Source organism: Phascolarctos cinereus, unplaced genomic scaffold, assembly GCF_003287225.1.
Source record: "Phascolarctos cinereus isolate Bilbo 61053 unplaced genomic scaffold, phaCin_HiC Scaffold_4;HRSCAF=312, whole genome shotgun sequence".
NCBI classification, from domain to species: domain Eukaryota; kingdom Metazoa; phylum Chordata; class Mammalia; order Diprotodontia; family Phascolarctidae; genus Phascolarctos; species Phascolarctos cinereus.
The window spans coordinates 604,747,372-604,761,232 of NW_027555847.1; positions in this window are offsets into that span (position 1 = coordinate 604,747,372).

Consider the following 13,861-nt stretch of genomic DNA (forward strand, 5'->3'; position numbering starts at 1 on the left):
ACTTATTAGTTCCATCTCTATAACATCACCTGTTTTTGTCCCCTACCTCGTGCCTGCCCTCCCCCAGCGGCTCTCAGCTCTCAGGCTCCCTGACACCTAACACAGTTGCCACGACTTATTAGTTCCATCTCTATAACATCACCTGTTTTTGTCCCCTACCTCGTGCCTGCCCTCCCCCAGCGGCTCTCAGCTCTCAGGCTCCCTGACACCTAACACAGTTGCCACAAAACCGTCCAAATTACTCGAAAGCCCACATAACTCCCCTGATCAAGCAAGGTCAATGACCACTTCTTTTCCACTTAGGAAATTTAAAGCCCTTAACTTTCTAACTTCAACATACCTTTTTAGGTGGAATGCATATTATTCCTCTTCACAGATTCTGTATTCCAACTAAACTGACCTATTTGTTATTCCCCAAAATCGGCACTCTTCTCTTATTTTCAGCCTTTGAATGAATAGCCAGGAGTAGGGAACCTGTGGCCTTGAGGCCACATGTGGCCCTCTAGGTCCTCAAGTGCAGCCATTTGAATTTACACTTCACAGACCAAATCCCCTTAATAATAGGATGTGTTCTGTAAAACTTGGACTCAGTCAAAAGGCTACCCCCAAGGACCTAGAAGGCCACAGGTTACCCACCCCTGGGACTGTCCACTGCTCCTGGAACGTCCTCCCTCCTCACCTCTACCTCTTAGAATAAAAAAAAACCTAGGTTAGTTTTCTTCAAGGCTTAGCTCATATGTCTTCTCCTTTGGAAAGCCTTTCCTTTTTCTCATGGTATTAATGCTTGCCCCCCACTCCTGAGATGATCATGTACAGATATCTGTTTACAACATTCTTTGTCCACTAGAATTAATCTCTTTGAAGACATGGATAGTTTTAATTTGTCTTCATACCTATAATAATGCCTTGTACATAGTTGGTGCTTAATAAATACTTGATACATATCACTTGTAGATTCTCATCTGAGATTTTATTCTGACCAGTCTGAAATACATGGGTATTAATAAACTGGGACAAATCACTATATAAGCCTTATAACCACACTAGGTAAGCAGCAAAATGTATACCAACATAGCCAGATGCCTCTTTCCTTTGTACAACTTTAACACATTTGCACTTACACTTTCATGGAACTTAGCCTGTATTACATCATATTATAGTGATTTATGTGTATCTCAGCTCCCAGATGAGATTTAAACTCTTTGAGGATGGGAGCTGAGTCTTAAAGACTTATACAACCTACTTAGTACTATGTCTTGTACATAGTAGGTTTTCAACAAATATGTGTTGAATGAATGACCAAATGAGAATGAATCTTGACTCCAAATATTCTTATTTTTTATATACCTTTATTTGGTGGCATATTTTTGTTCTTATATGTGTTTTTGAAGGATTAAGAATGATTTTTTTTGTATTTATTTAGTTTTATTTTTCCTCAGTTACATGTAAAAACAATTTTTAACATTAAGAATTATTTTAATGGAAATAGTTTCTCTTCAAGAACTTGACAAGTATCCAATGATGAAAATCTTCAGAAAACAGCCTACTAAGAAGGATTTTAGAGAAATGATGCAATTAAGCTTAAGGTGGCATAAAAAACCTAATTAATCCAAAATATTGCCCAAAGCTGAGTTTATTTCAAAGATTAAATTATTTCAGTGATGGACCCTGTTTGAAAGAATATTGTTATAATGCATTTAATTCAATTAAAAATTTCTTAAATGTGTAAAATGATACAATTTTATATGTGCATGAAAACTAATGTAACACAAGTTTAAAAAGATTTTCTAAGTATTGATCCCCAGATATTTATTAATGAAAACACTTCCACCTTGTGTCCCAGTTCAGAGTAGCTATTAGGCAGGTTTTTAAGGTGCTTTTTATCAAAGTCTGACCAGAAGAGAAGCTTAAAGCTTAAAGTTTTTTATTATAGCCCATTTTAATTCGTGTAAGAAAAGTCTTGAGGCCAAACTTTAGACACCCAATGGTGAGGGCAGGGACTGTTAAGGTTGCAAATGGGGATGTTACTGGGAATGTTAGTCACAACTGTCTATAAGATACAGCAGGAGGAAGAAGCTGGTCAATACTGGTGCTGGGAGAAGCAGCCCTTTGTCTTGGTACACTCCTGGTTCTGCTGAGCTCTTTATTCCTCCTACTTAACTAGGAGGGGTGTCTGGGTCCTTTGTCATCCTCAAACCAGAAAACTAGATCATGTAGAAACTGAGAATGGATTTAGGGGAGTGAATCCTTGCTCAAGACCATTTGATTGGCTCCCCAATAGTGAGTTATGGTATGTCTAAGAAAGTGAAATGGAAGTCTCCAAAAAAGGGCAGAAATAGGTGATGTTAGACAGGAGGAAGTAGAAGAAGCTGCCAAAAGAAAAATTAAGCTTTCACAAACAGAGTTTTTTGGGATTTTCATAATTTTGATATCAACTTACAGTGACCAACATGCTTTGATGTACATTATCTCAACTCATCCTCAAAACAATCCTTTGAAGTAGGAAGGACTTCATATTATTACGGTGCTTGGTATAATGGAAAGAATACTAGACTTGAAGTTAAGAGATTGGAGTTTGATCATTTATTAACTACTTACTATGTACCAGGCATGGTTCTAAGTACTGGGGATAAAGATTTAAGCAAGAAAGACAGTTCCTGTCTTTGATGAGCCTACATTATAACAGGAGCAGACAACATATATAGAAGATTGATGACCCAGGAGGGTTATCCACTTTGCTGCCTAATAAGCTATATGACACTAGGTAAGTGACTTAGGCTTTTTGGACCTCAGTTCCATGAGAGAGTTGGAATAGATGATTTATGAGTTCCTTTGTAACTCTAGTTCTCTGAACCTAGTCCAACTTTATATAGGAGGAAAATGAAGCTCAGAGAAATCAAATCATTCGTCCATATTCATACAGTTAGGAAATGAGGGAACTGTGATCTTTTGATTCCTTGTACAGTGTTCTTTCTACTATATACACTGCATCTTCCTTGGGTGTCTACTATGTATAAGATGTTGAGATATGTGTTTTATGAAATAAAAAGAGAAGTCACATAACTTATCTCAATATGTTTAGAGCCTTGTAGATAGGAGTGTGCTAGTAAATCTTTAGTATTCAGCTCTCTGAAAATGCATAACATATTTTTAAGATCAATCTGCATTATCCACATTTTCTCCATCACTTTTTGAAGTCTAGACAATTAAAAAAAACCAAATAACTCAAGCCCTAGTTTGTAGCATTTGGTAATTTCAGAGGTGCAGTGCTCACACTTAAAAATCTAATGACCATGTCTAAGAAGGTACCACATCTTCGCTTTTAGGGCAGATAAGATAAACACAAAAAGGACTATACAATACATAGCATTATAGCCAGGTCCTAAGTAGGGTAATATTGAATCCCCTTTGTTTAAATAATGAATGATGTATGTATGTATGTATATGTATGTGTATATATATGTATATATATTAGTATATTATAGCATAGCATACTATATACTAGTATACTATATATTAGTATATAATGGGAGTTCATAGGAAAGACAGTTTACTTCTGGCTGAGATGATCAAAGATGGCTTCCTGGACCATTTAACATTTGATCTGGACTTTGAAAGATGGGCATGAGTCTGGATTAAACTTGTATTGCTTATTCCCAGAAGCTATAACTAGGAGCAATAAAAGTTTCAGAGAGGGATATTTGGGCTTAAGGTAAGGAAAAGCTTACTAACTATTAGACCTACCCAAAAGTGGCTGGGCTTCCTTGAAGGATTATAAGTTTTCCCTCACTCGAGGTCTTTAGGCAGAGGACATCTGACTACTTATCAGGTACAACATAGACAGGATTCTTGTTCAGGTATTATGGGTTGGCTTCTGAAGTTCCTTCCAACTTTGAGATTCAGAAGGTATGGAAGGCATTCCAGGCAGAGATAATAGCATGATCAAAGGTGCAGAAGTGGTAAAACATGAGTAATCTGTTTAGTTTATTTTTTTTAAGGAAGCAAACAAGGATTTATTAAGTGTATGTGCCAGGCTGTGCGCTAAGTACTTTACAAATATTATCACAGTTGATTCTCACAAAAACCCTAGAAGGTTGGTAGAATTATTACCTCTGTCTTACAGTTGATAACTAAGGCAAAAACACAAAAAAACTAAAGCAAACAGAAGTTAGGTGACTTGCCCTAGGTCTCACAGCTAATGTATGATGCTGGATTTAAACTCAGGTCTTCCTGACTTCACACCAAGCACTCTATCCATTGTGCCACCTAGCTGCCAGTGTTGAGTATACATTGAGGAGTAATGAGAAATAATCATGGAAAGGTAAATTGAGTCAAATTAAGATGGGCTAAGGAATTTGGATTTTGGTAATAACAATGACAGTAATACTCAAATGCCTTAATGAATTTGTGAGTTCATTGACTTAGAAGCTGTCTTCAACAATAAAGATCCCAACTTATCTGTGCCTGTCCATCCTATACAAATCTTGTCCTTATCCTCCGATAAGTTTGCCACAGGAGGTCCACCCAACATGCTGCAGGCTATCAACATTCTCTCATTACTGTTCCAGTGGAGCTGTCCAGCTATCCAGCTGTCATCTCTCACCCTTCTCCTGTCATATATTTCCTTGGTGTCACCTTTTATTCCCATTCTTCTTCAGAGTTCCTCATTGTACTCTGCTCACACCCAATATGGACCACTCCATTGCTCTCTGTGTGATATTCATTCTTCTATGAATAAATATAGGGAAATAAGGAAGAACTCACTAGTGGGAAAGGTAAAATGATCGTTTGGTTTTAGACACATCAAATTTTAGGCATCAATGAGTCATCCAGGTGAACATTTACAAAAGACTATTGAAATTGCATAACTAAGATTTTTGATTGAGTTCTAAGTCGTATGAGATGAATTTACTGAGAGGGAAAATATAGAGAGGGTATAGAAAAGGGCCAAGAAAAATAACCATGAGGCAACACCTACATTTCAGAAGTTAGATGAATAACAATAGCTAACATTTGTATAGTACCTAAAGGATTCCAAAATATTATGCAAATATCTTATTTGATCCTTACAACAACCCTTAGAGGTAAGTGCTATATAGCCCCATTTTGCAGAAGAGGAAACAGGCTGACAAAGGTCAGGTAATTTGCCCAGGAACTAAGAAGTATCAGAAGCTAGATTTGAACTCAAGTCTTCCTGACTCCAGGCCCAGCTCTATACATTGTGCCACCTAACTAATGAGAATCCATTATAAAGAGGACAGAAAAGAAGAAAAGAAATACGAGAAGAACTAGGATAATGTAGTGTCGCCATAAGGCCAAGAAGGAAAGGTGAGTCTAGATTGTAGGGGGCCTTGAATATCAGACTAAAAAGTTCAAACTTTATTTGGTACCAAATGGTTTTTAGAACATAGTAAAACAAAGAGATTGCTACAGGTGACAGTAAATTGCCAGTATTGTGTGGGTACAGCATACATTCTTTTGGGGAGACCTGACATGAGAGATCAGTTACTATACTGGTCTAGGTGAAAGGTGAAAGTCAATGAAAATAACGTTAATATTAATAATGACAGCATGGATATAGCTAACTACATTTTATGAAATACAAATACATTGTCTCATTTGAACTTCACATCAGACTAGTCAACCAAATGAAATTTAATATGAATAAATATAAAATTCTTCATATGGGTTAAAATAATTCCTCTATAGTCAGCCTGAATCTGTCCACAATGTGTTCAATTCAAGTTGCCATCTTTTAGATGAGCCATTAACAAATTGCAGGATCTCAAGATGAACATTGCTGATGTAGTGAGGGCCTGGGCCTGGAAATCATGCCATCGGAGGATCAGCTGGAGGAACTGAGTCTGTTTAGCCTAGCCGTCTTCATATAACTGGAGGGCTGCCTTGTTGAAGAAGGACTAGTTATGTTTTGATTGTTCTTAGAAGGCAGAACTAGGATTAGTGAATGGAAGTTGAAGAAAAGATTTTAGCTCAAAAAGAAAAAAAAAACCTTTCTAATTAATGTTGCTTCAAAGAATTGGCTTTTTTGGGGTGGGGGTGGGGGAGAGTGTTGCAAAGGAAGGGTACTAACCCCATTCAAATTAACTCATTAATTTTGCATATAAGATAGGGACTAGACCTGTAATTTCTAAGTATAGGGAAATCTCTCTACCAAAGCAAGTTAGTACCTTCTCTATAATTTAAAGTCTTAATGAGATTCCTTAAGCATTGAGAGGTTAAACAATTTTCCCAGTCTTTGAGGTAGCTAAATGGTACAGTAGGCAGAGGACTAGGCTTTGAGTCAGGAAGACTTAAAATCAAATCCTGCCTTAGACTCTTACTAGCTGTGTCACCCTAGGCATATCATTTAATCTCAGTTTCTTCATCTATAAAACGGGACTGATCTACCTCCCAGGATTGCTGGGAGGATCAAATGAGATAATATTTGTAAAAGTCACTTACTACTATGCCTGGCAAATTATAGATACTATGCAAATACCTATTCTCTTCCCTAAGCTTCATGGCTTTGAGGCTGACTCTTTATCCAATACATTTCTGGGTATCTGTGAAATTGGATGGAAAAAAGAATTATATTTTTATTTTCACTAACTTTGGTTTCCTTTGTTATCCTATATATTTTAATTTATACATTTAAAAATTATTCTGAGGTGTCCATAGGCTTTACCAGACTGCCAAAGAGTTCTATAATGTGCAACAAATTTAAGAATCCTTGCTCTGGAATGTAAGGTTCTTGAGGGGTAGAGTTTATTGGCACTTTGTGGTAGCAAAGAACTGGAAATAAAGTAGATGCCCATCAGTTAGACATCAGCTGAATAAATTGCGGTACATGAATGTGGCATTATGTTGGAAGAAACAATAAATATGATGAATACAGAGAATCATGGGAAGACAAACATGAACTGATGCCAAGTAAAGTAAGTAGAACCAAGAAAAAAATATATATAGGTTTCAGCAACGTAAATGAAAAGAACTACCACAAAATAATCAAAAATTAAGTTTGCAGTAAAACAATAGGAAAATGGGGGGAAAATTATAGCAAGTTTCTCTGATAAAGGCCTCATTTCTTAAGTGTATAGGGAACTGAGCCAAATTTATAAAAATAAAAGCCATTTCCCAATCGATAAATAGTCAAATATTATGAAAAAGTAGTTTTCAGAAGAAGAAATCAAAGCTATCAATAGTCACATGAAAAATGCTCTAAATCACTATTGATTAGAGAAATGCAAATTAAAACACCTCTGAGATACCACCTCATACCTATCAGATTGTCTAACATGACAGAAAAGGAAAATTACAAATGCCGGAGGGGATGTGGAAAAATTGGGATACTAGCGTTCTATTGGTAGAGTTGTGAACTAGTCTAACCATTCTGTACAATAATCTGGAACCACTCCCCACCTTACCATATCTTTACATAGTTGTTAAATTTTATTTCTCCTTCAAAACAAAGATAGTAAAGACAATTCATACCTGCGGACCAGGATTCAGAGGTTAATTCAGTAACCAAATACAATCACTAGGACTAGCTCCTCTGGATTTGATGAAGAGTTAAAAATCTTGTTTTCTGTGACAGAACGGTTTTCAGATGAATGATAGATCCTCTTTCCAGGAAAGGGGGCAGGAATAGAGTAGAAATAAAGCCCCCTTTTCTCCCAGAATAATCATTCAGCTTTATTTGAGCATGAATCAACTGATGATCAGGTCACAAGCTACTAAAAACAAGACAAAATGCTTCTTCATTACTCACTAGACTTTGGGCTTTGTCAGCAACACTGAGAGTGCTTTTCCCATGACATGATTTAACAGTTGGAAAGTTGTGGGTGATTGCAATATCTACTCTTTTTATCCTCGAAATGGATAACTGCTTTGACACCCACAGTATCTCAGAGAGTTAAAAGGATCCTCCGGTGATTTTTCTGTTGCCTGCTCATGGGCACAATATCTAAGTGAGACTCACATTGGCCCAGTATTATGGAAATGTTTATCCTTGATTCAGTCAGAAAGGCAGAAAGGTGGTATCAGTTGCTCATTAAGCTGAGCAATTGATTCTTACATGCTTGATAAACTAATGGGAAGGGGATTGTTGGAATGAATATTAGTCATGTGAAAAGGAAGGCAAATTGCTCCTGAAGTCCTGAAGGTGTTAGGTATATAAAGGAACTAAAGAAGTCAAATGATCTCTTATCTACTTGAGAATACTTATTTATGCAAATATATTGTTCTGAGAGAATGTACTTGATATTTGTTTACTTATATGACTGCCTTCTTTATATTACATTTGCTAGATAGACTAGATTTTAATAAATATTGCTAATTCTTCGCTTTATTTTATCAGAAATAGCTGAAATTTGGTGAAATAATTTCAGACTTTTTATTAATTTTTAAAAATGCTCTTTCAGATGACATAGCTACCTTAAAAAGTGAATTTGGAAGATATTTCTTGTTCTGATTGATGAGATGTCTACTTGCAGATTAATATGTAGTAAATATGTGCATGCGTGTATGTATGTGTTCTGTTGAAATCATTTCTCTTTGCCAAATCTTTAAACTTCTCAGCAGATTCAAAATAGTAAAAGAAAACAATATGGAATTTTGAAATTACAGGGCTGGAAGTGATTTCCAGAACATTTAGCCCAGCTCCCTGTCACCAAGAAGATTGCATCTAAATTATTTCCAGTGTGATCACAAAATTAAATAGACAAGAACTGCTTCCTTTTTTTCTGGTTTGTAATATTTTATTGGGCTAAATTCTAATCACACTGTTATTTTCAAATATTGGTTGTCAGAAAATAAATTCACAATACACATTGGGAATGATTCTTGCAAATGGGTACATAATATTGCCACAGGGGAAGTCTTGATAGGGAAATCCTATTACCATTATTGTTTGTTTCCCTAATCATTAAATCTGGTAGTCAGTTACCTTCTATCAAACTGTGCATTTATCTCTCTAGCCATCTCTTCCCCCCAAAATGCAGGACAATACAAACAATCACAGTTCTTCTGTCCCCTACATTATTGAGACCCTAGGTTGGGGCTCACCAAATGATCTAGTGATTAAAATGGAAACAATTTAGCTTGCAGGTTGTTGAATGCCTGCTAGTTCTTTTAGGAACAGTATTCATTTTGAAACTTTTGTGTTTGGTATTTGCATGTACTTTGGAGATCTCTGGTTGTAAATGACACTGTGTCTCATCAAGGCACTTACTTAAAAGAAAATTATCACCTCCTATTCACTGTCTTTTGAGTCACTGCACCTGCAGACAGGAGGGAGCAGTCTCCATGTTTCTTTAGGAAAATTTGAAAAACCTTTGACAGGTTCTGTAATTTCTGCTAGGGTCATATTGAGTACTCAGTAGTGATCTCTGTCCTGTGAAATCAGAATGAAATGTTACTTCTAAAGCTTTCAATCTTCATTATTACTTTATTCTTCTTAATCCAAGTAATGAATTCAACCCCTACTTATATGAATGTCTCAAAGGATATTTTTTAAAAATGGGAAAACTGAAGCGGAAGCCTTCCTTTGCTTATCTGCCTTGACTTTTCTATCCACCCCTTTAATCATCCCCAATACTTCCTCTATCTCATGCAACTTATCCTTAGAAATTAATTGCCACCTTTTTGTTGAAGTGAGAAGTAAAATTCAACTGCTGTGTATCTTAAGTGTGCTGAAAAGGCCAAATATATCTAAAACTGGTAACTGCAATGATAGAATTAGAGATATGTGGTCCATTCTCCACACTTTAAAGATGGAGAAATTGAGACCTGAAGGGCTTAAGTAACTTGCTTCAGGTCACACAGCTATTAAGGAGTAGAACTAAAATTGGAATACGGGACTTTAGAATCCAGATTAAGGACTTTCTATTATATCAAAATGAATTTTATGATTTCCAAAAGGTTCTACCCCACATCCTTAAGTTCACACTCCATACAAACATAAACATCCATTAAGAAATTACTTCTAAGGGGCAGCTAGGTGGCACAGTGGATAGAGCACTAGCCAGAGTCGGAGGACCTGAGTTCAAATATGACCTCAGACATATGGTCTCACTAGCTGTGTGACTCTGCTTAAGTCTGATTGCTTTGCCAATCCACCGCAAAAAAAAAAAAGTTATCTCTACCCTTAAGAATCACAAAATTTCATAGTTAGAAGAGATCTCAGTCTCCATGTTGTTCAATTTATCCTTAAAAAGAATATTCTCTACAATATAACAGACAAGGAGTCATCAGTTTTTCCTTGAAGGCCTCCAATGAAGGGGGATTCATCACCAGTCAAGGCTTGGCTAGCTCTAACTATTAGAAAGTCTTTCCATATATCAAGCCCAAATTTTCCTTGTTGCAATTCCCACTCATTGTCTGCCTTCTGGAGTCAAGCATAATAAGTCTAATCCCTCTCCCACATGACTACCCAGCAAATACTTGAAACCATTTGTCATGACCCTTCTAAGTCTTCTCTTTTACAGGCTAAACAACCCCAGGCTCTTCAAATGAGTCTCATATATTATTGGTCTCCAGGTCCTTCATCTATCTAGTTGCCCTGCTCTGGACATTCTACTGTTTATCAATAGCCTTCCTAAAATGTGGCTCTCAAAACTGAACACAATACTCCAGATGTGATCTGACCAGGGAAGGGCAAAGTAAGACTTTCTAATCCTTCCTAAATCTAATACTTTCTAAATTTAGAACTCAAAATCTTATAAAAGTGAATGTTGAAAACTTAAACTAAATAAAGAATTTTTAAAAATCCTTTCTAACATAGGGACATGATAGTCCAGATGTGGTTTGGTGGCATTTATTGCTGCAAAGCTATCATGTATATATGTTAAGGGGGCAGCAACAGGAAAATAAATAGGCAGATTGACAAGTAGCTAGCTAATTAGCTAGTTAGAGCAATCCTAGAAGTCACTGTAGCATGTAACTGTGGGGTTTTGCAAAGAACAGGACACTACTGGGAGGCCTCTTAAGGTATTAACGTTGCTTCATAATGCCTTCCTGACATATACAGAACCATAACTAAGGACATATAAACCTTTGTCTTCTGAAATGCATGGTTTTCTCAGATCTTTGCTCTTTTCTTTTTATTCTCCTTCCCTGTGCAAATCATCTATCCACTGTGACTTCAATTATAACCTTTATGCAGATCAATATGAAATCTACTCACTAGTAGGGCCGGTCTTACCTAGGTTACCAAACCGCATATGATAACAATTAACATTATTTGGCACTTAGAAATATTATCTCATATTTTTCTCACAACAATCCTAGTAAGTAAAGAAATACTATCAACCCCATTTTACAGATGAAGAAATATGACAAATAAAGATTAATGACTTTCCCAGGATCACACATCTAGGAAGTATGTGAGGCAGCATTCAAATTCAGGGCTTCCTGACTCCAGGTCCGGCACTTTATCCATTGTAATATCTAGCTAGTTACTTAAATGAATATCTGATTTCTGACAGGATGGCTCAACTTGGCCATCCTGATCCCATCTTAAAATCAGGATGTCTAAAATTGTACTCATTATCTTGGCTTTTAAGTTGTTCTCTTCATTAATTATATCATTTTTGTTATTGGTACCAACTATTCTCCCTATATACTAGCTTAGAAACCTTGAAGTTCCCTTCCTTTATTACCCTAGGGTATATCAACTCGTGGTATTTTCTTACCTTGCTAGTGTGACCTCCCCCCTTGAAAGCTACTGAAATCTTACTCTGTTCCATTTCAGGATCCAGCTCATACCTTACCTTCTCCCATAAGTCTTCTCTAACTAGACCAGATCACCCCAGTTTTTCTTTTCTCTTGAATACGCTTCCATTTGTAGTAGTAATTCATAGCTCAGCATTTTTTTTTTTATTGTTTTATTGTTGCCTGTTTGTAAAACCATGTAATAAATTCCTTGCCAGTGGGGCAGCTAAGTGGTACAGTGGATAGAGCACCAGCCTTGGATTCAGGAGGACCTGAGTTCAAATCCAGCCTCAGACACATAACACTTACTAGCTGTGTGACCCTGGGCAAGTCACTTAACCCTATTGCCTAGCCAAAAAAACCCCAAAAAACCAAACAATAAATTCCTTGCCAGTAGGAAGGCAATATGGTACAGTGGACAGAGTTCTGCATCTGGAGCCAGAGGACTTGAGTCCAAATTCTAGTTCTGTCATTTATGACATGACCTTGTTCATGTAAGACTTATCATCTCTGAACCTGTTTTTTTAGCTGTGCAATGAAGGATTCTAAGATTTCTTCTAATTCTAAGACTATAATTCATATATTACTCTTCTTTTAACTCCGACTGCCTTTCAGACATCCCAGACTTGATGTCTAGTAGACATTTTAAACTCAGTATGTCCAAAACAGAACTTGTTATCTTTCCCTCTAAACCCTACCCTACTCTTACCTTCCCTATTACTGGGTAGGGCAACATGATCCTCCCAGTCTGTCAGGTTTACAGCCTAGGAACCATCCTGGACTGCTCAGCATCTCTCACCCCTCCCCGTCCTCCACATCCAATCTGTTGCCAAGGCCTGACTATTTTACCTTTGCAACATTTCTCATATATGCCCTTCTTTTCTCTGACATTGCCAGTACTCTACTACAAGCCCTCATCATTTCACACCTGAATTATTGCAGTGGTGGATCTTATTCCAATCTGTTCTCCATTCAGCCCTGATACGATTTTCCTAAAGCATAATTATTTTTTTTCTAGATGAAAAAAACATTTATTAAGCACCTACCGTATGTGAAGCACTGTGCTTAGCATTAAGGATACAAGTAGAAAAGTGAGATAGTTTCCATTCTTTTTTGTTTTTTGTTTCATTTTCTTCTGAACTTAAGAAATAAAGCAAACATTTCCATAACATAGTAGAATGGGGATAAAACGATGATTATACATAAAACTGCAAATATATTGTGGACAACTTGCTATTCCTTTAAAATATGAAGTTATCATGTAACTTTCTTTTTCCCCCTTATTTCTTCCCTTCCCTCACCCCCCCCCAAGAGATGGTTACCATTAGGCACAGATATGTGTATATACATGCTTGATTATGCTTTGTTGGTTCAATAATGATTGGAAGTGAGCTACTGTTTTGTGCCAGGTAGACTGTAAAGATATTCTGATTTGTATTCAGAAAGTAATCTGGTGCTTGGAATGGATGATTTTCCTTTTCTTACCAATAGTGACTTTTTTATTCCAACACGGTTTAATATAGCTGATAAAATTCAGAGAAAGTCTAGGATAATTCTTTGAAGATGGGACTAAATATTAGCATAATATAGATAGTCTGCAGACTATCTCTTATTAAAATTAGATTTAATTTAAATTGTGAATGACCTTGTTCCTATTACACGTATTATGAATGTTGGCAAGGACACATACTTCTATTTATAAGTACCTTTTTAAGTTTTATTTATTTTATTCTGAGCTTAAGAAATAAATTTCTTCATCAGAAAGCTGCCTGTTCATATCCTTTGACCATTTATCAATTGGGGAATTACTCATACTCTTATAGATTTTACAAAGTTCTTTATATATTTGAGTTATGAGACCTTTATCTGAGAATGTTTATAAACTTACTCCCCATCCCAACCCCAATTTTCTGCTTTCCTTCTCATCTTGGTTACATTTGTTTTATTTGTGCAAAAAAATTTAATTTAATGTAATCAAAATTATCCATCTTATATCTCACATTGCTCTCTATCTCTTCTTTATTCATGTTATTCACCTATCCATAAGTCTTATAGGTAATGTATTCCATGTTCTTCAAATTTTCTTGTAATATCTCTCTTTATATCTAGGTCATGTATCCATTTTGACCTTATCTTAGTAAATGGTGTAAGA